Below are 26,542 nucleotides of genomic sequence, written 5' to 3' on the forward strand. Positions count from 1 at the left end.
TCTTTGAATGTGCTGTTAAAGTGGATTCAGTGGAGAAATTCCTGTGAGATGGGCTTGGACTTATCTCATGGACTTTGGAGATAATTTGCAAGGTTGAGCTAGAGAACTTTTCTTGAGCAACTGCTTCATGATCTTCAAAGTGACTTGTGCTGTGGAACCCCAGCTGAACACCCTGGGTTTGAATTGCAGCATACTCACTAACTGTGTAACTGTGTGCCTTGGTTTCCCATGTATGATCCTCATCTGTCTAACATGGACGTTGTTAAGAACCACATTGGATCACAATCCAGTGAGGAGTCAGCATTGTGCAGCAGTTAGATGGGATGCAGCCTGCTGTGGGATCTGAGTTTGAGCATCCTGAGTTGATGCTCTGATTCAATTAGAAAATGCCATATGATGCCTGGAGTCACAGGTTGTAGTGGACACATAGTAGCTTTCTGTTATTACACAAGGCTAAATGACCTAACCAAGGTCTCAGATTAGTAAGGGGCCGTGGAAGGACTGATTGCAAATCCTCTTTATTCTTATTCTATGATTTTTCTCCTACTGTGATTTGCTATTTGACTAGAGTGCCCCTAGTTTCCCATGTTTGCATCTCAGTTCCACCCACCTCCACACAACCACCAGAATGTTTCTTTCTTTATTACTTGTTTGTCTAAGAGCCTTTATAGTTCCTTCTTCTTCCCCTTGTCAATATCTGCTTTCAGGTATGGCTCTGCTATCAGGTGCTTCCCCTGTAGCATTTGCTCTGCATTAAAAGGCAACCTCACCAGAGAAAGAGGACCACTGCCTTCTACAGGGTAAGTGCTCCAGGGGTTCACCATTAGGAGTACCTCAGGCCAAGCAATGGTAAGTGGTTCCCCTCATGTGTCCCCAAATGACCAGGGACCCTAGGGTTCATCCTGTATGGGGGAGACTGGAAGTCTTTGCCTATCTGGGAAGATGTCACTAAGCGATGAGTGCTTGTAGTCTGCAAAAGGCCCAGAGTTCACATGAGATTTACTAGAATAGCTAAGGACCCAAGGTGGGGACCTGGTGACATCCAGGTAGAGATAATTGCAAGTTAAGTGCATCCATAATCCTGGTTATCTGACATCCCTTCTCCATAGAACATTAATTCATGCATTCACCCAGTCAACAAATATTCAAAGTGTATCAGGTCCTGTGCCTGAACTGGAGCTACAGCATGAAACAAGTCAGTCCCAATTCCTGCCTTTTGGAGTTTATAGTCTGGTCAGGTGGGAGCCAGGAAGGAGCTGGCACAGCCGGGGCAAGTCACATAGGACTTTGTGGGGCTTGGGGTGGGTCACTTGTCTGAGACTGGAGGACAGAAATATGAATCCCTGGAAAAGCTCCCAAAGGCAAAGTCAAGTTGGCAATTCCCAAACCAGTTCAGGGAAACAAGAGACTGTTTAGACCACAGGCATCTAAGCATGGAGCCCAAACAGAGTGGCTTGGGTGCAGGGTGTGGGAAAGATGTTAGCTAGAATAGAAGGTAAAGGAGTTAGAGATGGGGCAAAAGGCATTATCTCCTCATGTGTGTTTGCGGACTCAGGCTGGAGAATGTTCCCAGGAGCATTTTGTAAGAGAAAAACTGGGAAAATCAAGCTTGTATTACCTATTAACAAGAATGAATAAATAAATTGTGGTGTTCTGAAATAATAAACGTTTCAGCAGAGCAAAGTAATAAACCAGAGCTACATATGTCAACACAGATAAATCACACAAACCTAACATTGAAGGGGGGAAAAAAAAACAAGCTTCAGCCAGATATGCATATTTTATGATACCATCGATACAAAGTTTGAAAACATGCAAAACAATTCTTATTGTTGTCCACGGATAAATGAATATGTAATAAAAGTCTAAAGTCATTTGTGGGAACAATAAAGCCTAAATTCTAGATCATGTTGATTTCTAGAGGATGGGGTGAGTATTGCCATGGAGAGAACTATGGAGGGCTTCAGCTGTATTTCCTAATCTGGGTGGTAGGTGGATGGCTGCCAGTTGTATTATTATTTATATGTTTCAAATATTGCATAATAAAAATTTATTTTAAAAGCTAACGTGAGGCAAATTATGTAAACAGGGAAAGGGAGGGTCTAATTCCTACCCTCCCTTTACTGCCTCTAGAAGTCAGGCATCACACTTGAGTCTCTTTCCAAAGCCTTACTCAGAGATGAAAAACAAGGTGGCTCCCATAGGGTGCCTACCGGGCCAGACCAGCTCCCTCTCCCTTACTCACCCCTCCGCCGGTGCAATGCAATGACAATGGACGTGAGGGACAAGGGTGGGACTTAAGCACTTATAATGACTCAGAAGCTGCTCTGAACTCTACCAGCTTTCTATCTACACAGAAAAGTGGGCTTGTGGTTAAAGGAGCTGAAGGCCATCACTACCCCAGCAATCTTGTCCTCTCACTGGTTTAACCAGTATGTCTGACCAATGCCACCCTGGCTTCCAGTTGTCCACTGATGACTCTTCCTCCCAGCCTTTTGCCCAAAACCCCCACTGTGTTGCCTCTTGATCCTGACTCTGGCCCCAGAGCCAAAAGATTTAACACTTGCTCACTGCACATGATCTCATTTTGGGGGCGTACTGGTGTAGTCCTGGTGTCTAGGATCCACTACCACCCCTAGAATTTTCTGCCCACAGTTCCTTCCTGGCATCCTATTTTCTTCCTCACCATTACCATAGCCACAGTACATCACTGAGCTGCTTCTGACATCCTGACCCCATGGAAGTAGGGAAGAGAAAACCTTAATGTCTTCCCTTTTCATCCATATAAGACAAGAACTACTTAGTCTCTACAGATGAGGAAATCGAGGCCAAAATATCTTGCTCAAGGCCACATAGCTAATAAAATGCAGAACTGGACTTCCAATATGTATGTTAATCTGATTCCAAAGCCCATGCATGCTCTTTACACCATATTAACTGCCTCTTGGAAGTTGACAAGCTCCGGCTCATTTTCACTTTGATTCGGTTGTCCCGTGGACTGGTTCTGGTGAATGTTCTTAAACCTGTTCTGTTAATGCTCTTTCTCTCATTCACTTCTTTTCAAGTGCTTTTCACCTGAGAAAGAGAAGTGGTGTGGAATCTCACTGTGCATCATCTCCCTTCCCTGCAATGACCTTTCATGGAGCACTTTGGAAAAGGCTGTCATGGGGCAGAGCTGCCAGGGATTCTCCCACTCCCCAGTTCCTGGCTGTGTAATGGGGAGATGCTGGATAGCCCCTAACTACTGCCACTCAAGTCTGCAGGCACCAGCCCCAAACCTGGGGACCTGCCTCCTACAGACCCCTGCCTCATTTTCACCTGCCAGGGACTTAGCAGTATTTCCTGAGGCCATTTAGATCTGACTCACTCATCCCCTCTTGTTTTTACATAGACTGCTCTCTCCTGCATGTGGTTATCACATCTTCATAAGGCCTCTAAGAAGTTCCAGACCATTGAATTATATGGAAAGACAAACTGGGACACAAAGAGGTTGAGACTTTATCTCAGGTTCTTTTTAGATTGGCAATGTAGACAAGGGCTGGATATTTAATTACCAAGGAGGTCTTGATCTTTAGGGATTGAAGTTGGTATTCCACTGAAGAGTACTCTTAAATAGAACATTTTAGGATTGAAGGATAGATGTGCAGTCATCTTCAGATCTATCCTTCATGGGAAGAGCTGAGGACAAGGTTGGAAAGTGCCAGGCAGGCTGATGGAGCAACTCAAGCTTCTGGCCCTAGTCCAGTATTTACTTGTCACCCACTGCCAAGAGGGATGGAAAGACTGCTAGCTCCTCCCAGCTGAGCCTGAAGTTTTCTCCTGGAGGCCGCCAAAGCCCACAGGCAGAAGTGGACATGGAAAAGGAATAAGAGTGGAAGAGTGGGGACTGGGTAGCCAAGCACCCCACTGTTTGGAGAGCTCATAGTCCCTCTGGCTGAGTAATCAGGGGCCCCAGCCCAGAATGGGGAGTGTGAATGTGGGGAATGGCCCATCACTCAGGGTCTATAAGAAGTTGCCAGAGTTTAGCAGAATGGTGGTGTCTTAGTCCACCGTAAGTATTCGTTTTCCTTCTTGGTTTGACTTACCTTATAAAGAAACCAAATGCTGATTTCTCCAAGGTATATGCTAGACAGACCTATGAAGGGAGATTTTCCAGATGGAGGGAAGGCTGGATAATTGGTTCTAACTCTACACTTTTGAGTTCCTCAAACCATCCCCCACCCTAGCCCCCTATACCACCACTGGCATGGTTGTCAGAGGATCTGATTCTTACTCCAGTGCACTTCCCATTACACCCTGTAGCCTCTCACCCATCAGAACATCAGGTCTGCAGCTGACTTACCAAATGACCTTGGACAAGTTACTTCATTTGTAAATAGAATAGGCACTGTGCTTCTCAACTGGTGCTTTCCTAGAGGCATTTGGGAATGTGTGGGCTCATGTTTGGCTGTCCCTGGGATTTATTTTCAGGGAAGAAAGACAGGGATGCCTAAGTCTCCATGCCATACAAGGGGGCCCCACACAAGGAGAAATCACATACCCCATTACCTTGGCATTCCACTTAAAATGTCAGTAGAGCTCTCATTGAATAGCACTGGTGGAATTGGTAAAGGCCCTTCCAGCTATGACTGCTCTGTCAGGTCTAGTGCTGTGAAGCTTCCATCAGACTATGATGTGATCTGTATGCCAGTGATGTGATGAGGCTCTAGTTCAGAGGCCCGAGGTGTGAGGTTAGTGAGTTCAGAACATTGTCCTGCAGGAACCGGGACAGCTGGGAATGAGCTGATTGAGAAGCTGCTTGGTATTAAGGGATGAATAAATTAACGCTGCAGCCTCGACTGCTGAACTCTCTGAAACCATGGCATAGAGAGTGATCTGGACCATCGCCCTGGGGGATGTCAGAAAAAGGCAGGTGGAGGTCACGGGGACTCTGAGAAAGTGGAGAGCAGATTTGAAGAGGTGTAAGATCAGAGTGGGTCTGAGGGGATGAAATTAGTCACTGAAGAGATAAGTTTGTGTGATCTTCTCTGCAGCAAATGGGGGCTTGGGGGCTGGGGGACTGGGGGACCTGGGGCCAAGCAGGGAGGTGAGGGAAGCATATTTTAAGATATAGAATCAATTCTGCATCTCTCCTTTTTAAATTCAGTTTCTTTTTCTAATAAATCAAGTGGAGTTGGAGTGCATGGGCTTGCCAGTCTGAAAAGAGCCTTTGGCTCATTAATTTCCATAGCAAAGGCAGGCAGAATACGAGAAACCAGATAATTTCTGAGACCAGAGGGGCCCAGGGCATGTTTTAACATCTGTACCCACCTGGCTATCGCCTTGGTATTTAAAAAGCCCTTGGAATTGAGCAAGGAGTTGCTAACAAGACATTGCATTTTTTATGACCATTTGGCATGTGCATACATGTCATAGTGTACCCTCTATGATGGCAAAACTGCTGTCTACCCTTCTTAACTCTGTATTTCAGCACCTAGGACAGCACCCACCACAGCGTTGGTTCTTTGTAAATATTGGTTGAATCAATGAATTAATGCATGCTGTGAGTATGGACTATACTATATCTCCTTTTGCTCCTGCATTCAAAAACTTCTCCCTGCTGTAGGAGATAAGGAATGAAGTAGAAGAAGGAGCACAGGTTTTGGGGTCCAACTGTCTTGTACTGTAAGCATAACTCAACCACTTTACCATTACTGTGACCTGGGCCAGTTACTTAAATTTTCCAAGCCTCATCTTAAAAGTGGTGGTGGTAATAATCCATTTTTCAAGGGGTTGTGCAAAAGGATTTAGTGAGCTAATGCATGAAGTACCTAAGATTTAGTGAGCTAATGTATGAAGTACCTAAGTACCTAGCACAGGATCTAGCACATGGCAACTGTTCAGTAAGTGAAAGCTGTTGGGGATGTTGTATGTTGCCCAGGGTCAGGGACAGGTGATTGAGTGGACTGGGGACTCCCCCGCATTTTTGCAGAAGCTGGCCTTTGATAGTATTCTTATCAGTCCAAGGCAAAAGGAGCAAAAAGCAGGCAATGCAGTGAGCATTTTATGAAGTGGAGTTTATTCCATTTAAAGGACAATGCTTTTGTATGAGATTTTTTTTCCCTCATAACTTTTATTTTGTTAAAATGTCATTGTTTTGTGATATGAGGGTAACACTAGAAGACAAGATTTAATAATATATTCTCACCTGGCAAAATAAAAGGTGGTAGCTTGATGCTGGTCCTCAAAAAAGGGAAATATTCTGTACATAACATACCAGTATCTAGAGATCACCAACTTCCATGACACTAATGTTGTCATCCCCCGGAGGTAGAGTGGAGAATGCAGGGAGAGTGCCTGAAGGAGCAGAAGGGACAGAAGAGTCTGTTGGCCTGGACTTTGAGAAGGCACTCTAAGGCAGCAGGAAGGACCTGAGAAAGACCTTTAAGCATGCTGGGATTTGTATTGGTGAATGAGAGTATGAGGGCATCCTAGGTAGAAGATACAGCATGAGGAAAGGCCCAGAGGCAGACATGAATGAGGTGTGATGAGAACTTAAATTGAGAGAGTTTGGGTCGTGGAGAAGCAAATGAGACCAGAAAGCCACTGGGGTTTCTTAAACAAAGGCTTCTGAAAGTGGGGTTAAGTAGGGCAGAGACTGAACATTTATTGCACTCTTACAGTATCTCTAATACTTGCTTCTACTCTGAAGCTATTATCTCCAATTTATATATAAAAATACTGAGGCTTATAAACAAGTTATCAGAGGTCATATTACCAGTAAGTGGCAGAGCCAACAATGTAGCAGGAGTGTTAAGACACAAAAAGTTTTGAGAAGAGAAAGTAAAATTTAGGTGGGAAAAGATACAGCAAATTCTAATTAGTGAAATTCTGGGCAGAGCCTTAAAGGCTGAGAGTAGGAACTCAGGTGAAAGTTTGAGGATGCATTCCCTCCCTTTGAGAAGGATTTTCAGGTAGTGGGTCCTAGATGCCATTCTCAGCACTATCCAATGACCCAAGGTCCCAAGAACATTGTCCTAATTTCCTGTCCCTGGGGAAAGCTCTTTCCAGCACCATCTGATGGCATCTACCTGAATTGCTGGCATAGAACCAAGGAGGAGAGGCATATCCTCTGGTGCAGAGCTTCTCTAAGTGTGGCAAAGAAATAATGTCTTGTTTCTGCCTTTCCTATCACTTCTAAGGATGTCTATCTATCTGTCTGTCTGTCTATCTATCTGGTGCCTAGCACAGTGCTTTAGTAGTTATCTGACAGCCATTATGTTCCTTCTTACCACTATGTCTGGGTGTTGGTTCTCAAATTTTATTGTGTGTCAAAATCCCATGTGGTGCTTGCTAATGGTATCCTCCCACCCCTAGGCTCTAATTTAGTAGATCTGGGGTGCATCTGTGAAATCCAGATCTTAATAAGCCCCAGGGAGTTTCCAGTGCAATTGGCCCCTGGAGCTCACTTAGGGAAGCTTGGCTCCAGAAGGTATGCATCTCTTCCTGGGCTCTATGCCAGTAGTTCAGGTAGATGCCAACACAGGGTGCTTCATTCCTTGTCTCTTGGCCTCTATTAAGAAGGAGGGAGTCTTCACCCTGGGAATGGGAGGATCTTCAACGAGCAGGGACTAATTTTTCCAGCTGATTCTGAATAAAGATCTACAAAAGCTGTCAGCCAGACCCACTTTATCACTAAAGCAGCTGCATGTCTGAATAAGCCCTGGCCTGGCAAAATAGGGCCCTTCTTTGCTGCTAATTCATTCAATGATATTGGGCAGGACTCTCTTCATTTCTCCATCCAGTTCCTGTGTCTGAAAACTGAACAGATTGGAGTAAATGAACCTAAGGTGCCCAGGTTCTCTGATGCATTTGTTAGCCTTCATAATTTCCTTCTGCCTCCCGTGAGGCAAGAGTTTCCCTCCACCTAGCCTACTTTAGAGGGGCTGCCCATCCTTACCTCTGCAGGTACCTCCCAGGAGAATGTGCTTTTGTGAGCCCAACATGGAGCCTCACATTCATAGAAGAGAAAATTAAGGAGATTTGGCTTAAGGTCATCGAGTTGGAAAGTGAGAGAAGCTCACCATTTGGTGGTGCCTGAAGCCAGCTCACCAGCACTGAGTTTGTTCCCCTTTCTCATTCACTGTGGATGCTGATAAGGATGTTTTTGAGTGTTTTGAGTTTAGCGCCAGGGAAGCTGGGCTGAGTTCATGTATAGCTGAGGGATCATGGGGAAATGGCCACCACATTGCACAAATCCAGGGGCGCAATTGACACTGCAACCTATAGGAAGGTGCTCCCTGGAGATGTATGGTAAGGAATCTGAGTGGTTTTATGTGATGTCCCTGGTAGTGCCTCAGAGTTTTGGTGGTATTTTCCTCTCCTTTCAAGAGGCTGTTAACGGTCCCTTTTAGAAACTATCTTTTCATATTACAGAACGCTAGGTGGATAGCTCTTGAATATAGCAATACCTATGGTAGAAATGTCTTCCATGGTAGACAAAGACAATATTCAGAGTCCATGTTAGCTAAGTGTAGAAGCCATCAGCTCAGGAGTTCATGATAGTGCATTTAAGTAGGGATACATCTTCCCTTTCTTACCCTACATGCAAGAAGTTGGCAATTTCCATATAAATTCTGGTGAAAGGGAAGATGCTTTTCCACTTTGCATGAAGCTGGAGGTCGAGGTCTTCCAGAAAAGCACAGCCTCTCAAATCGCTGATGCCCTTTCAGCCACCCAGGACTTGCTGTGACCTGACAAGCAAAAGAGCAGGGGTGAAAATCCCCTTATAACAATTCATGCCAGCCTGCCTTGTACAACCTTGAGAGCATCTCCTTAAATTTCTGCACCCTGGGTGGCTCACTCACCTCACTCTCGTCTCAACCCTGTGACATTTAAATCGCCTATTTGGGAGTCAGTCCTGTGTTAGGTATTAGGGTGCAGTAATCAAAAAAATATGGCCCTGACTACAAGGACTTGACCTACAACTGGAGAGGCCGTCAGGAAGCCCAGTGATCCTGACTTGCCTTGAGATACCCTAGGTGGAAACACAGAAGTTCCAATGGGGCAACAAGTGAGGTACCTGGTCCACCTGGGAGACTGAGAATCCTTCCCTGAGAGGAGATGGTTCTAGAGCGGAGACTTAAAAGGTAAGGAGGAGTTTGAAGGGGAGGGAGGAGGCGAGGACAGCATAGACAAAGGCCCCAAGGCAAGAGAGAGCTCAGTGTTTGGAAAACCACACATTGCTTAGTATGACTGAGGTGAAAATTGCATGGGCTTCATGCCGGGGGGAGGGAGTAGGCATTGGCCAGAGAGGCAAAGCGTGATGGAGCCTGCATTTCATGCAAAATTGTAAGAATTTCTATCCTGAAAACCATGGGGACCTGCTGAAGAATTTTGAGCAAGAAAATAACATGATCAGAATTGCATTTTAGAAGTATCACTCTGGTGGAAATGTGGAGATTCAACGGAGGTGAGAACAGAGACAGAATAAGCAGTTAGATCGTGATTGCAGGAGTCCAGGTGAGGGGTCCCAAGATGGAAAGAATCCAGTCCACTGTCATAACTCCCTTACCTGACTACTAGGCAGGAACATTTCCTCCAGCCTTCTCCAGCCCTGGCAGGGAAGTTTCCGTTATCTGGGTGAGGGTAAGCTTCTACAGGAGTCCAGGGGTGGAGATTTTGGGGGACTCTTTCTGCTCCATGATGTAGAACCTCTTGCAGGTCCAAGGTCTGCTGGGGTGGGAACAGATCGCTCCTTTCAATCCTGGGCTGAATGGAAGAGGGGCCCCTTTGGCCACAGAAAGAAGAGCCCCTAGGCTGCTCCTGGGAAATCTTTCTTTTAGGACGGAGCTTCTGCACTTACAGGTGAGAGGCACACAAAGTCTTGCGGGCTGCTTTTGTTTCCCCGAGTGCCCCAAGCCCTCTCCCCACGTTTCTATGGCAATCCCTTTGCATTGCTTTCCTCATTGCTGCTTCTAGATTGTCTCCCAGCACTTCCAGGGGTGCTAGGGAAGGGAGCTAATTACCTTGCTATAAATACCAACCAGAAGGAGCTCAGGGCCCCAGACCTGGCTTTCCTTTTTCAGTGCCTCTGTGCTGGGTTGGGCATTAGAGAGTGGGTAGAGTCTACACAGCAATCCATTGATATATTTTCTGTGTTCTTTCTCCCCCTCATGGGCTCAGCTGTGCTTACTTTCCTTCATTTAACAGGCGGAGTGGGAGCCAGGAAACAGTGGCATTGTGGGACATCCACAAAGTGCCAGGCACAGTGCTAGGCTCTAGGAATTGAGGGATGAATCAGAGCCTGCCTCTGCTCTCAAGGAACTCACTGTTCAGAGAGGAAGGCAGGTTTTCAGAAAATACTTGTGTTGAGAAATGTGACTCCCTGGGGAATGTAAGCCACAGGTTTACGTGGACCTAGGCTTCTCTAGGGATAGAGGGTTTTACTGAGAAGGTGGCTGGTGTAGCTGAACACTGAGAGTTGGTGAAATGGAGAGGCCAGGAGGAGGACATTCTGGACAGAAGCCGCAGGGGCCTAAGAGTCACAGAGATGCGAAGATGTCATCAGGGACTACAGCTGGCCCCCTGGGACTTTGACCCAGGATGTCCTGGAGGAAGGATGCAAAGTGTGACTGTGACCTGGCTCTGAGAGTCCTTGAGTGCCATGTTCTGGGGTCGCTGGGAGCCACAGAATGCTTTTCGGCTGTGATGTGGCCTGATAAGATGCATGCTTCTCCAGAGAGGCTGGAATGCACTCTTTCTGGTCACTTAGCTTCATTATCTCAAAAAGGCCAGCTTCAGGGGCTGGAGCTCAAAAGGAGGTGATGGCAGTGGACAAAGAATCTCAATGAGGATGCAATTAACATCTCACAAACAGGGCAGACATACAAACACCTCACTGAAGAGTAGAATTATGTGCAAGAGGGAGGGAGGCAAAAAATTCTTCCCCTAATAGCTTTCTGACTTTCATTAGTTCTGACAGTGAAGGCTGCGTCGTGGCTGTGTTCCATGGTAACCGTTTCCAGAGCAGCACCGGAGGAGCGCAGGTTCTGAAGACTTTCAATCAGTCCCAAAGCTTAGCCAGACAAAACGTCGTGTTGCTGGCTTTACAGCCTCCGCTGGCAGCAAAGGGAGAGGGTATGATGTGAGCAAACATTCCCCTAGGTTATTGCAGGGACTCTCATCACAAGGAGCATGAGCATAGCTGCCTCCCGGGGCTTGATCACAGGAGAGAGGCCCAGGGCCACAGGTCCCTGCACTGCAGACCAGAGCATGTGGCTGCAGGAGAGGAATGAGGCAGAGAAAGCAGAGCTAACCACAGCGGATTCCTGGCCTCTTTCCCATCTCCCTGAGAAAGATCAGCATGTCTCCACTGTGGCTCCGTGGGTAACACTGGTAGAGAGGAAAGAGGAGGCTCTGGAGCCAGATGGACTGCATCCAAATCCCAGGTACTTCCATACTCACTGGACCGTTTTGGGCAACTTACATCACTTCTCTGGGGTTCACCTCCTTAGTTATCACTAGCAATATACAGCGTTTTCAGGAGGCTAGATGAGATGGCCTGTGAGAAATGCCCAGCTGCAGAACTGGCCTGTGGCAGGTGCTGATCTTGTGCTGAGCTGGCCGTAACAGTACTGCCTGCTCTCTCCTCCCTCCTCCTTCCTTCTCACTTTTCCAGCCCTGCTTCTGTGCCCTTCCCACTCTTCCTCTCTCACTCTCTGACTATAACACAAGGATGTTGAAGATGTGAAGCAAGCAAGTGGCTTTGCTCTGAGCCTCTGGGAGTCAGAAAGATAAACCGGATTTTGGTGCCCTTAGGGCTGTAGCTCTGCACCAGACAAAATACATGAGTTTCGGGGCAATGGAAGCACATATGAGGTTGGGTGACCACAGGGAAAGGCAAATGATAAGCCATGAGAGCCCTCACAGCTCCATTCTTCATAACAACAATTATGTATGGAAGACCTACTATATTCTGAGATGCTTCTCTAGGTACCCGGGATATGCTTTCTTCAGGAAGTTGCCTACCAGCAGAGAGAGGCTGGCCATAAAATACATATACAATAAAAGGCAGATACGAAGGTAGAAAGTGACAGCAGCTTGGAGAAAGGAAAAACAGCAGAGTGGAGGGAGAGGGCATTGGAAGTGTTGGTGAGTGAAGAGGGCTGTGATTTTAATAGGGTGGGGACAGTAGGCCTCATGGAGCTGGCAGCATGTGAGCAAAGACTTGAAACGGGTGAGGATGTCTGGACGAAGAGCATCCTGAACCAAGGCAACAGCCAGTGCAAAGGCTCTAAGGAGGGCATGTGACTGGGATGGCTGAGGAATGGAAAGAAAGCTGGGGAGGAGGAAGGCGGAGAGTAGCAGGAGATATCACATGGTGATGGGGGCTAGATTGGGTGGGCTGTTGTAGTTTTTTCTCCATAAGATGCCATAAGTACTGCCAGGAGTCAGGAAAGGCTAATGGTTTTCAGCTCCTCACTTCCTCCCTTCCCCTCCTCCAATTAACTAGAGCAACTACCTTTATTATCTATTTCATGTGTTGGAATCTGAGGTAAGAGATTATTATTATTATTATTATTATTTTTGAGACGGAGTTTCACTCATGTTACCCAGGCTGGAGTGTAATGGCACGATCTCGGCTCACCACAACCTCCGCCTTCTGGGTTCAGGCAATTCTCCTGCCTCAGCCTCCTGAGTAGCTGGGATTACAGGCATGTGCCACCATGCCCAGCTAATTTTTTGTAGTTTTAGTAGAGACGGGGTTTCACCATGTTGACCAGGATGGTCTTGATCTCTTGACCTCGTGATCCACCCGCCTCAGCCTCCCAAAGTGCTGGGATTACAGGCTTGAGCCACCGCGCCCGGCCGAGATTATTTAGATAAAGCTTTCTGCAACTTAAAAAGTGTTTGAAACCTACCGATTGAGTCTCGTATCACTGGGGAAACAGGGTCTCAGAAAGGGCCAGTGACTTATCCACGGCCACACAGCCAATTATCTGGAAGAAATGGATCTCAAACCTAGGACCTTGGGAGAGGGCTTTTTCTATAATCTTCATCAGAGCCATGGGCGGTCTTGGGAGTTGGCATCAGGGCTTGTGACACACAGACCACCTGAAGTTTAATCAGCAGGATGCCCAGGCCCTCCACATTCCAGCTCACCAAGCCTATGAAGCTCTGCCCGGGCTGCTGACTTCTCCTCTCTCACAAGCACATGGTCCCTTCCCGGAGCAACTTTTTCCTCCTCTTGAAAGCCTCACTCTGATTACTTGGGCCAGCAAGGCACCCATGTTTGAAACTTTATAATGCTTAGAGCTACAGTGGCCCTGAAACAAGTAATACTGCCTTCCTAAGCAGTGTTTTCTGCTCTGTAGGTGCTAAATCAAGTTACCTACCCACAGGGCTTGGGCCAGAATGGAACTTAATAATATATGCTATATCTTGGGATAGGGTCTGCCATGGGAGAGGTGGTCAGTGAATGTTATTAAGAAAATAAATTATGACAGTCTTTGGAAAAGTACACTTCCAAAGACAGACCTCCTAGCCCTATCCACAAAGAGAAGGTGCTAGAGCAGAGTGGTCAATAGTGTAGGCTTTGGAATCAAAATGACCTAGGTTTAAATCAAATTTCTTAACATGTCAGAGCCTCGGTGTCTGCATTTGTTAAATAGCAATAATAACTAGATTTGGGGATCATTAGAATTACACTACATGCAATGTTCAGTAGTTTAGCCCTTAGGATAGAGCCCTAATGGAAACACAGGGACGCTAGGCAATGGTTCTCAAAATGCAGTGTGTATCACCATCCTCTGGAGGTCTTGTTAAAATATAGGTTGCTGGTTCTCACATTCCAGAGTTTCTGATCGGTGGGTCTGGGGTGGGGCTTGAGATTTTGGCATTTCTAACAAGTTCCCAAGTGATGCAAAGGCTACTTGTTGGGAGATGAAGCCTCGTCTTGGTCTAAGAGCCAGTGTCTTAAACCAGGATGACGTTTGTGGGGAGAGAAGGAACTAAAGGCCATATATTGGCTGCATGTGCAGACAGTCCAGATGGAGAGAGGCATTTGGAGCCTTACCCAGAAGGAGGCCTGTTCTTCAGCCCAGGGAGTCAGCTGACTTCACACACCTGGGTGGCCAGCTGCTCTCCCTTTACTTCATCACAGGCACTGAGATTCACAGTCCAGTGAGAGGCAGCCAGCAAATAGCTCCTTCCCCTCCCACTGTGCCCCCAACCCTCGTTTCTTCTGACTGGATAACTTTTGACCTCTAGATGGACAAGCTGAGTGAATTATAAGATGCTAATAGGGAAAAGAGAGAAAATAGAAAACAAAATAGAGAAGCCAAATCAGTCTTTCTAGGTTTCTGGGATTCCTTCCCAAAATTTCTCAGAGATGTTCATCATTCTGGGAATATTATGGGTCCCCAATACTTGAAAATGGTTCCATAAAAAATTAATGCATTCTGTGTTTGCTACACAAAGCTCATAGACTTTTGGCATCCCACAACCTGGCTCTCAGACTAAGGTCTGAGACTTGGCTGCAACCTATACTACTCAACCATAAAATATTTAACTTTCCCTACAGTCCCTCTCCCTCTGATAAGGTGGTAACAAAATCTGTCTCTACTTTGGGTGTTCAAATCACGGATCAGCAAACTATAGCTTGTGGGCCGAATCTAGCCCATTGCCTGTTTTTGAAAGTAAAGTTTTATTGGAACATAGACATACTTGTTCATTTCTTTCTGTACTGTCTATGGCTGCTTTGGGGGGTGATTTTAATAGGGTGATCCCACTAGGCACCACATGACAATGACAGAGTTGAATAGTTGCAACAGAGACTGTAGTGCAGAGTCTCAAATATTTGCAGTATGACTCTTCATAGAAAAAATTTCCTGACCCCTATTTTAAATCAAATGTTGGCTGGGCGCCTGTAATCCCAGCACCTTGGGAGGCCAAGGCAGCCAGATCACCTGAAGTTGGGAGTTTGAGACCAACCTGACCAACGTGGAGAAACCCTGTCTCTACTAAAAATACAAAATTAGCCAGGCATGGTGGTGCATGCCTATAGTCCTAGCTACTCTGGAGGCTGAGTCAGGAGAATTGCTTGAACTTGGGGGGCAGAGGCTGTGGTGAGTTGAGACTGTGCCATTGCAAGCCAGCCTGGGCAATGAGAGCAAAACTCCATCTAAAAAAAAAAATCTATGTTATTTACTCCATGAGACTTTGCTGAATCCCACTGAGTTGCATTTATCTCCTTTTCTCCTATCACCTCCTGGCTCTTAGATCTGTGAATAAGTTACCTGGCATAATGATTTTCCTGAATACTTTTTCTCATTGACTCTACATGTCTACACTGACCTCTCTTTGAGATCACAAAATTTAGTACCAGGACGCAGACAGTTAAAAAGCATTTCTTGACCAGGCACAATGGCTCATGCCTATAATCCCAGCACTTTGGGACGCTGAGGTGGATGGATTGCCTGAGGTCAAGAGTTCGAGACCAGTCTGGCCAACATGGTGAAATCCCATGTCTACTAAAAATACAAAAAACAATTAGCTGGGCATAGCGGCATGCGTCTGTAATCCCAGCTACTCCAGAGGCTGAGGCAGGGGAATTGCTTGAACCAGAGAGGTGGAGGTTGCAGTGAGCCGAGATCATGCTACTGCCCTCCAGCCTGGGTGACAGAGACTCCATCTCAAAAAAAAAAAAAAAAATTCTTAAATTATCCACTAAGCCCCCAAAGTGGAAAGAAACCTAAGTGTCCAAGAGTAGAAAAAAGACCAAATAGATTATGGTGTAACCCCATGATGTATGGCTATGTAATAAATAAAACCAGTTTCTCAAGAATGTATTAATGCCTGAGAACATATAATTGTCCATCATATGAAGGGAAGGTTTTTACAATGATTCTTATAATACAATCCCACTTTTGTAAATAAGTAAAAATAATATGCAGAGGATTAATTTAAAAGACTAGAAGGAAATAAACAATACTTTTATTCCTCTCTGGGTAGAGGGTTATGGGTGACTTTCATTTTGTTATTTTATTAGTTTGTATATTTTTCATAATAAAGATATATTGCTTTTAGAAGCGGGGTAAAAATTCAGGTTATTAAAACACTAGCAGCTGACTCTGCTGGCTTTGCCACGTTCTAACTGTATGGCCTTAAACATTCATCTAGCCTCAGTTTCCTTAACTATAAAATATGAGGAAATACAGCTTTCTTCACAGGGTTGTTTAAAAACAACACAGCAAGCCCCAAAATGCCCTTCTTCTAAACGGGCTGCACCACAGCTGGCCTCAGCATTGAAATGGGGACTATCTGGGAGCTCCCGCGAGGGAGACTGAGTTGGCACCATTTGAGAGCGAGGCAGAGCTGTGATGCGCAGAGGGTTGCTGGGGCAGACTCACGGCTCTGCAACAACACTCGCTTCCCCAGCCCAGCACCAGGACTACGGCTTGGGAAGGGACCTCTTGCCCCGACGCCCACCCCACTGCAAGAAGCCCCTAGCTTCATTTCAGCACAAAGAACAGCTGCTCTTGTCTTTCATTTTCACCCTGAACCAGCTGTTCCCAGCCTGCATGGCCTGTGCCTGCCCTTCTGCACTTCCCACCCTGTCCTTTTTCTCATCACCTCTCATCAGCCTGTGCATGCTATTTTCTTCTTCCTTAAAAGTCACACCTTCATCCTTCTACTGAGACATCCTTTTTTTCTTAGCCAGAATCTTTCTGTTTCTTCCTCTCCCCTGACTCGCTAGAAAATATCTTTACTTGAGACTATAAGTAATGATTTTCTTTCCTTTTTCTTTTTTTTTTTTTTTTTTTTGAGATGGAGTCCCGCTCTGTCACCCAGGCTATAATGCAATGGCACCATCTCGGCTCACTGCAACCTCCACCTACCTGGTTCAAGCGATGCTTGTGCCTCAGCCTCCCCAGTAGCTAGGATTACAGGTGTGCACCACCATGCCCAGCTAATTTGTATTTTTAGTAGAGATGGGATTTCACCATGTTGGCCAGGCTGGCCTCGAACTCCTGACCTCAAGTAATCCTCCCCCCTTGGCTTCCGAAAGTGCTGGGATTATAGGTGTGAGCCACTGCACCTGGCTAAGTAATGCTTTTTTAATCTTTTCTTCCTTTTCTCCCTCCCCGTCTTCTTTTATAAGTGTCGTTATTAAAATTTTTTCTCTGATCATCAATAGGAGAGGTGAATGGATGAGGGAGGCCAGTTAAACAGCTGGAAAAGTGATCTCAGAAGAGAACAGTGCAGATGGTGAGAAGTGGATGCTTTGGGCTAGAAATGGATAAAATCCACAAAAGTTACATATGGGAAGGATGAGGCCCAGGAGGGGCCTGTGACATGCCTCAAGGTTATGTAATTGACCAAGTGACAGATTAGGGAATCTAGGCCTACATCCTTGTAGCCCCTACACATATCTCAATACCTGGATATATCACTTATCTACCCTGTTCTACATACTGTCCAGGGGTATGGAGATGTCTGGCCTAATCACAATTTATCACCCAGAGTGCTGCATTTAACAAGTCTGTGCACACTTGAGAAGCCAAAAGGGGACCTACTGATTTCTGGACTTCTGAGAAGTATGTCATATCTTCCCACAGTTTCAGAACTTGGAGTTTCAGGGAATCTGTTGATGACTGGGCCATGGAATTAGAGGGGCATGTTTTGGACTATGAGCAGTGGGGATAAGAATCCCTAACTCATCCATCATCAGTTTTGCAAGAGTGGGATGGCAGACTCTGCTTCTGTGGCACTGTCCCAAACTTCTCTCGGAGTTAGAGTCCCCAGCCTAAGTACCTGTAGAACAAGGTGGGTATCCTGGAGTATGCAGGGAGTTAGCACACAAGGAGACTTGGCACAGACCTTCTTGATATGTGGCCTCTTCGTGGGTCCATGATGACCAGAGGTATTGGTGTCCTTGCTGTTCTTTTCTCCCATGTGGTAGGGGTGGGAAGGAGTGGTCAGCAATCCCCTCTGGGAGCACGTGTTTCAGTCCTGATGGGGCCACCTTATATCTCTATGGGGTCACCTTATATCTCTATCGCCACAGGGACTCTGGGGCCCTGTGGAATTATCCACCAGCTCTTGCTTTTTTTTGGTAGACACTTGGAAACTTTTCCTTAATGTGGCAACAGAGATGTTAAGTCCCATCTCTGACTTCTGTCTTTACCATTTTCCCCAGACCATGTGGTTTAAACTCCTCTGAGTTTCTAGAAGATACCATGAGCTACCTGTGGCTCAAGAGGGAAGGGGATTCACATACCCAAATGGATAGATGTTTAGAAAGTCTCAAGCAGAACCTCACATCTTCCCTAAACCTGATAATCTCCTTTTCGGAGAAGACCCCCGCTTCTGCTTGCTTGGGTACCCATTAGGCCTGAATGAAGACTGCTGGTGGCTGTAAGATCACCTCACCAGGGGTTACCGCTTTATTGGTATGGTCAGTTTGAAGGAAAAACTTGTTTGTGCACAGCTTAACTCAGAGATTGTAAACAGTCACTGAGGAATTTATGCCCATCAAAGTGGAGATTGCTTTGTAGCTTCGTAGTCAGGCTGAAAAACTGTCTCTAAAGTATACAGGTGTCAGGTATTGGATATATTTTTTATAGTTCAGCTACTACATTCTACTCAGCCAGTATACCTACTATGGGCCACGCATGTGCAAAATCTATTAATTCAATTTTGATTATTACCATGGAATAAATTTGGGCATTGAGTCACATAGAAAGAGGTAAGATTAAAGATAATTTTACCTGAATTTAAGCAGATGATTTATGGTCAGGCTGGGCTTCAAGCCTAAATCATTCTTACTCCAAAGTTCTTGCTTTTTCTACTTTCAGAGACTCCCTCTGTCTTCATATCATTCTGCAAAATGGTCTCTTGAACACCTACTACACTGGGCTTGAACTCACTACCTCCCTAGATGACCAATGAATGGCTAAGAGAGGTTTGACTGTTTTGCTTAGGCCTGTTAACATGTGCTTATTCTTCCCTCTTTCTCCTCTCTCTCCTCCTCGCACCTCCTGTTACTTCACTTCTAACACTTGCCTAACCCTGGACAGAGGGACCCCCTTGGCTTTACTCAAGAAAGGGCAAGCTCAGTATCTCAGCTTGAGGCTGTTCCTGCATCTTCAAGAAGGAGCCCAAGGCTGGGAGGAGCTTCCTCCTTCCCTGAACTAACTCAGTCAGTGATACGCCCTGGTAATTTCTCTCTCTGAAAGAAAAAGGAAGGGAGGGAGGGAGGGGAAGAAGGAAGGAAGGAAGAAAGAAAAGAAAGAAAGAGAAAAGAGAAAGAGAGGGGGAAAGGGAGGAAGGAGAAGAAGAAGGAAGGAAGAAAGAGGAAAGAAAGAAGGAAAGAAAAAGAAAGAGAGAGAAATTGAGAGAGAGGGAGGGAGAGAGAGGAAGGAAGGAAGGAAGGAAGCAAGGAAGCAAGGCAGGCAGGTGGGAAGGAAGGAGGGAAGGCAGGAAGGAAGGAAGAAAGAGAAAGAAATTCTAAATTTTCAACATTTGCCAGTTTCTGCAGTGTGAACTCTCCCATCACATCTGATTTCAAGCCACCAAGGTGACCACTGAAAGTGGAGTTCAGAGGGATGGGAGTAGCCCACTCTCCTGTGTCAGTGGGAGTCAGCTTCAGTATATCATGCTCTTCCTCTCATTTGGCTTTGAGTTGCATGGCCAATAGATTTGTCACTCATTGCTTTTGTTTCCTCCTAGTTAAAATGCTTCACCTACTTACTAAAAGCCTTTGACAGTAATCAAGTTCTTCCTGCCAAGAACTGTACAGGAGTGTGTTAGGGAAGACAGCCACCACCTGCTCCACTGAGGGCCTGCCAAACAGAAGGCCAACTCAGGAAGCTGCGACACCATGCCTGGCCCGGGGCGGGGCATCTATCAACAGAAAGGCATAGTCTTTACTTTTGAAACACTAAAGGTCCGCTGTCAGGAAATAATGAACATTCTGACACAGAAACACCATTGGAAGAATGCCAGAATCTAGACAGAGTCCTCAGTGCTGAGTGACACAGCTTCATGGGACTTTGACCATTTGGTTCCGCTCCCTCGTTTTATAGGGAAGAGCTAAAACCCTGGGAGGATGAGTGGCTTGCGAAAGGTCACAAAGTTATTTAGTGGCAGACGTGGGATTGGAATCCATCTTTCTTGACATCTAGAAGCCAGTTCTTTGGCTGCAGAATGGGCAGTTGGAAGCTATAATAGCTTATCACACCAGGGAAAGATAGACATCTCTCTTCCTCTTGCTAAGGTGACCAACTCATCCCCATTTTCCTATGATGTTTGAATTAGCACAGAAAAAAAGTCCTTTCCTGTATCCCAGAAGAACCCTAGGTCGAGGCAGACCCTGAAAATTAATCCCTGGTCCCCTTCTTTCATTCCCTTTCTTCCCTGTCCTTTTCTTCCTTCTACCACGCATTAATGGTGCCTGCCAACAAAGACCTTGGTGTTGAAGAAAGAAATCTTGAGGAAAAGGATGGTGGAGGTTGTCTTTCACCCCTACTGGCTTTGGGCTAGAGCTCACCTGGAACACTGTAACCTCTTTTACTAATGACTCCACTTCTTGGTCTTCCTTTTGAAACAGAAATAGATGTATTAGATTGTAAAAGCAAGCAACCTATGTAGATTGTTAAAGAAATTAAATAATAGAGATGTACTTGTGATAGAAAATGGATATCTTCAGATAAACTCAGAACCTGGACTAACAGGCTGGTCTTTATCCTGGAAGATAATTTCATATATCTATCTGTCTATCGTCTATGTATCTATATATTACCATATCATATTATATATTAAAGATTCCCATTCTGGTAAAAATTTAACCATATCAATCATGTTACTTTTTAATCTGGATTTTCATTTAAAAACATACTATGGATGTCTTTCCACATTGCTCATTTAAAGATTACCTCATCCTTTACAACAGTAGCATATTCTATTGTGTGGGTATACCCACAGGATTTATTTAATCAATCCTATTTTTAAAGACAGTTAAGTTACTTGCATTTAAAAAATGATAAACAGCATTTTGTAGATGTATCCAATAATCTTCTTTGGATAGTTTTTTAAGAAATAAATTATTGGTCTGAAGTATTCATATTTATTATTGTCATAGAGTAAGCCCTCTAAAAAAGCTATTCCAATTTATGTTTCCACTAACAGTCCTGAGACTGCTAATTTTCACACTCCTGTTAGCCTTTAGTATTATTGGATCACTATTACTCATCCAAATCATTTGCCAATTTGATAGGTCAAAAAAATTTCATTGTTTTTTTAAAACTTGCTTTCCTTTAAATTTCAGCAAGGATGTGAATCTTTTCACACATCTATCAGCTGTTTTTATTCCTTTTTCAATTTATTTCATCTGGAGTACATTCTTGTACATGCCCAGGCCTCTGCATATACAACTATCACTACAAAGGACTTCAGAGAGCAAGTAATATCTGCCCTAGTATTTATTCTACCAAAGAAACCTTTATTAGTTTTCCACTATGTACTGGGTATGTGGTTGTGTGGCATTAAATACAAAGAAATGTGACATAACGTTCCTGTTCTTGAAGGTTCTTAAAGTCTATTATGAGAGACGAACGTGTGCTCACGTAACCCAGGAGAAGAGGACATGGCAGCTCCTGTGGTGGCCTGAGGGCAGCAGTGTCCTGTCTTTCGGTTCTAAATTGATATGTTAGTGCTGTGACTTTAGTTCTCTCAGATTTGAGGTTAGACACAGGGGCTCTTCTCAGTGCTGGAGCTTGATAATAAAGAATCCCACCTGTCCCAAGGAGCTGAAGACATTGTGTGTTGTTTCCTGGGTGGTCTTGCTGACCTTCTCTGATTTCAAGTTCCCTGGAAACTTTGCCAAACCAGTGACTCACATCTCCACTCCCAACCACCCAAGGCAGTCCCCTTTGGCCCTTCTGTAGGTCCCTGAAATTCAAAAACACTGGATATAATGAGCAGAGAGGTCCCAGCCAGCTCCCGGCTCTGTGACTCAGCTGTCATCAAGATAGATGTCATGGACAATACCCAAATAATTGTATAGGACACAATGACTGTCCCTGAGGTGCTTGCAGGCTGAAGAGCCTTTGTGAGAATGTAGAACCAAAATCACCGGGGGAGAGGGGTAAGATAGGTGGGGGCCAGCACTCTGGGAGGAGCATCTCTGCAGGTCCAGTACATCTCTGGGGCCAGCTTTCTTGTTGTATTTTATGTAAGTAATTTGTTGAATGATTTTTCTGCATCTATGGAGATGATCATGTGATTTTTGTTTTTAATTCTGTTTATGTGGTGTATTACAGTGATTGACTTGCATATGTTAAACCAGCCCTGCATCCCTGGTATGAAACATACTTGATCATGGTGGATTATCTTTTTGATATACTGTTGGATTTGGTTAACTAGTATTTTGTTAAGGATTTTAGCATCTGTGTTCATCAAAGATATCTATCTGTAGTTTTCTTTTTTGATTATCTCCTTTCCTGGTTTTGGTATTAGGGTAATGCTGACTTCATAGAACAAACTAGAGAGGGTTTTGTCTTTCTCTATCTTGAGGAATAGTGTCAAAAGAATTGGTACCAATTCTTCTTTGAATGTCTGGAAGAATTCTGCTGCAACTCCATCTGGTCCTGGACTATTTTTTGTTGGTAATTTAAAAAATTTTCTTCATATATGATGCTTATTTTCACTGGATACACAATTCTTGGCTGATAGTTGGTTTGTTTAAAGAGGTTGCAGATAGGTCTCCAATCCCTTCTAGTTTGTAGGGTTTCTGCTGAGAAATCTGCTGTTAATCTGATAGGTTTTCCTTCATAGATTACCTGGTGATTCTGTCTCAGAGTTCTTAAGAACCTTTCCTTTGTCTTAACTTTGGATAACATGATGACAGTGTGCCTATGTGATGATCTTTTGCAATGATTTTCCCAGGTGTTGTTTGTGCTTCTTGTATTTGGGTTTCGAGGTCTCTCACAAGGCCAGGGAAGTTTTCCTTGATTATACCCCCAAATATATTTTCCAGGCTTTTAGAATCCTCTTCTTCCTCAGGAACACTGATTATTCTTAGGTTTGGTCATTTAACATAATCCCAGACTGTTTGGAGGCTTTGTTCACATTTTCTTTTTTTTTTTTCCTTTGTTTTTGTTGGATTGGGTTAATTCGAAGACCTTGTCTTTGAGCTCTGAATTTCTCTACTTGTTCAATTCTATTGCTGAGACTTTCCAGAGCATTTTGCATTTCTAAAAGTGTCTCCAAAGTTTCCTGAATTTTTGATTATTTGTTCAAGCTGTCTATTCCCTTGAATATTTCTCCCTTCACTTCCATTGTTTTTTGGATTTCTTTGCATTGGGATTTACCTTTCTCTGGTCCCTCACTGACTAGCTTAATAACTAACCTTCTGAATGCTTTTTCAGGTAAATCAGGGATTTCTTCTTGGTTTGGATCCATTGCTGGTGAGCTAGTGTGATTTTTGGGGGAGTTGTTAAAAAGCCTTGTTATGTCAAATTACCAGGGTAGATTTTCTGGTCCCTTCTCATTTGGTTAGGCACCGTCAGAGGGAAGATCTAGGGCTGAAGGCTGTTGTGGAGATGCTTTTGTCCCACAGGGTATTCCCTTGATGTATTACCCTCCCTCTTTTCCTGTGGATGTGGTTTTCTGTAAGCCAAACTGAAGTGATTGTTGTCTCTTTTCTGGACCTAGCCACCCAGTCTACCCGGCTCCAGGCTGGTACTGGGAGTTGTCTTCCCAGAGCCCTGTGATGTGAACTGTCCATGATTCTCTTAGCTGTGGATACCAGCGCCTGTTCTGATGGAGGTGGCAGAGAGTTCAGTGGACTCTGTAAGAGTCCTTAGCTTTGGTGGTTTAATGCTCTATTTTTGTACTTGTTGGCCTCCTGCCAGGAGGTGGCACTTTCCAGAAAGCATCAGCTGTAGTAGTGTGGAGAGGAGCCTGGTGGTGGATGGGGGGCTAGAACTCCCAAGATTACATGCCCTTTATCTTCCACTACCAGGGTGGGTAGGGAAGGACCATCAGGTGGGTGTGGAGCTAGGCGTGTCTGAGCTCAGACTTTCCTTGGGCAGGTCTTTCTGCAGCTGTGGGGGACAGGGGTGAGACTTCCAGGTCACTGGAGCTGTGTAGCTAGGAGGATTATGGCTGCCTCTGCTGAGCCATGCAGAGTGTCAGGGAATTGGGGGAAAGCTGGCCGTCACAGGCCTCACCTAGCTCCCATATAAACCAAAGGGCTGGTTTCACTTCCACCATGCCTTCCACAACAACCCCAAGTCTGTTTCCAGGTGGAGGGTGAGATGGGCTTGAAAACTTGCCCAAGGCTATTTTCCTCCCAGCTGTGAAAGAAAGGGGCTTTAGTTATTCCTCTGCCTGTGAAGTCTGCACACCCGATTCATGCCCTCCACTGAGCTCTGGTGGGGAGGCTTCTCACCCCATTCAAGTTGTTACAAAGCTCAGCTAGAGAATTCCTTCTCCTTGTGGAGTTTTACCTCCTGCTCTTCTGGTCACCCTCCTGATAGATCTCTGTGGTGCCAGGCAGGAATGGCTGCTTGGGGACCTAGTGAGCTCCCAGGGTCTTTCTGCTGCTTCTTTTCCTCCTGTATTTTGCTTGGCTCTCTAACTTTACTCAGCTCCAGGTAAAGTCAGAAGTTTCTCCCACAAACAGACCTTCAGCCTCTCCAGTAGGGAAGGAAGGGTTGGGAGAGAAGGGCCTCCCTTTCCCACTTCTGCAGTTGTAGCACTCACAGTATTTGGGGTGTCTTCCAGGACCTGCAGGAGCAGGCCACTTCCTTCAGAGGGAAGTATATGGGTCCTCTCAGGATTGCTGGTTTGTTCTTGCAGTTGATTCAGAGCTAAAATCTATAATGCAAGCCTCCACATGCTGCTCTTCCAGAGCTGCAATCTAGTCCTGGCTCCTGTTTGCCATGATCTCTAAAAAACTGTTAAATATTGGTTCTTCCATTTGCTGGTGGTATGAACTTGGACAAGTTCCTTCATAGCACTGAGCATCACTTTCCTCTTCTGTGAAATACAGGTCATAATACCCAACTAGCATATTATCAGAAGAGAACTCGAATGACATGCTTAGTGTGTACTTGGTACATGACAAGTACTCAGTGAGCATGAGGCTACTACATGGCATCCCTGGAAGACCAGCTAGCTCTGCTGTCCTCCCCTGCCCCATCTTAAGTATCTGCATTCCCATAAGGAAAACAGGGGTATCAGCATCTCTGTCCCCTAAATATGTAGGAGGAAATGTTAATATATTTCCCTGAGATTCATAGAGTCAGTTGATCTGAGGAGAGAAAGAAGAGAAGGAGGTTTCAAGGACAGCATTTCAAGGCCTGCTGCTCATCTTTGAATTGAGCAGCTAGTGCTACAAGAATGAAAGTCTGAGCCATGGGTTTGTTTTAATAATGTACTGTACCCGTGAAGCCCTGGTATCCAGTTCACAGTGGGTAGTCCTGGGAATGAGGACTACCAGAGATGAGAGTACAAAGGAGAAGACCTGGATTCAAGGGCTGTTCCCTCAGGCTCTGTTTTTTCATCTGTAAGGTGCTTATGATCTATGGTGGTTATAATAAACTTGGCTGGGCAGGTGAGATGACCCAGTGAGGTGGCACATGCAACAAGGGTTTATGTCATTCAGTATGATTGGACCCCCAAAGAAGACTCAGAGATGAATCTTACATAGGCAGCCTCAGCAAGCTCACTGTCTAGCCAGAAGATGACATGTACAGAACCGACTCAGATTTAAGGCAAAATGTACAAAGAGACAAGAGTAAATATAGAGGTTAGAGTTTAGAAATATGCAATTTTCAGGGAAGAAGATATGACAAGTCTTCTTGGACAAGGAGAGAGTTGGGTTAGGTTTTAGAGAAAAATAAGTAGGATTAGACCATGCTTAGGTAGGTAGAGGTGTGCAGGCACACAAGTACATGCGTGTAGGTGTAAAAATGTTCGGGATTGTGAGCTCTTTGAGGATTGTCGTGGCTACTGCAGGCAGAGGTGGGAACAAGAATCAAGCCACCTGGGAGTGTGGAAACGTGGAAAGTATTGGCTTTGAAGTCAGACAGACTTTGGTTCTATCACAGGCATTTCCAAAGCACCCTCACAGGTACATTATGAAGTTTCCATTTTCAGTCACACACATGCTGTCATCGTCTGAACCTTCTTCTTCTCTCTCTAGTTTCCACTGCCAAGTACTAGCACTAATCCTAATCCCCAGTCCTAATCCATGCCCCTCTTGCCTCTGTGCCTCACCTTCTTTCTTCTCACTTCCTCACCTCCAGTTGCTTTCTGCCAGCAATTTTCTTTCTGTTGTATTTCCTCCCCTCCTACAGTCGCTGCATTACTACAAAATCTTTCTAAAATACATATCTGATTACATCTCTTCTCCTACTGAAGCTCCAGTAATGACTCCCATCGCAGCCATAATTGCACCAAGTCCCATCATCAGATAAGCACTCATGCCTCTACTGCGAAGGCCCTGTTTCCTCAATCACACCCTCCTCAGGCTTTAACACACCAGTTGCTC

General features: G+C 45.1%; 1 protein-coding gene and 1 long non-coding RNA gene across 2 annotated transcripts in view; one reads left to right on the top strand and one right to left on the bottom strand.

The window, feature by feature from the left end:
- The window catches only part of ASIC2 (acid sensing ion channel subunit 2), a 1,112,453-nt gene that overhangs the window by 62,879 nt on the left and 1,023,032 nt on the right, over positions 1-26,542 (top strand). The window lies entirely within an intron of this gene.
- On the bottom strand, positions 5,767-9,318 carry LOC116552579. The gene is made up of 2 exons (XR_004269454.1): positions 5,850-9,318; positions 5,767-5,810 (listed from the first exon to the last, which is right to left on the bottom strand). It is a non-coding gene; the product is annotated as an uncharacterized LOC116552579 (long non-coding RNA).

Source organism: Sapajus apella, unplaced genomic scaffold (assembly GCF_009761245.1).
Source record: "Sapajus apella isolate SASKATOON/1434 unplaced genomic scaffold, GSC_monkey_1.0 scaffold12, whole genome shotgun sequence".
Classification (NCBI taxonomy): Eukaryota; Metazoa; Chordata; class Mammalia; order Primates; family Cebidae; genus Sapajus; species Sapajus apella.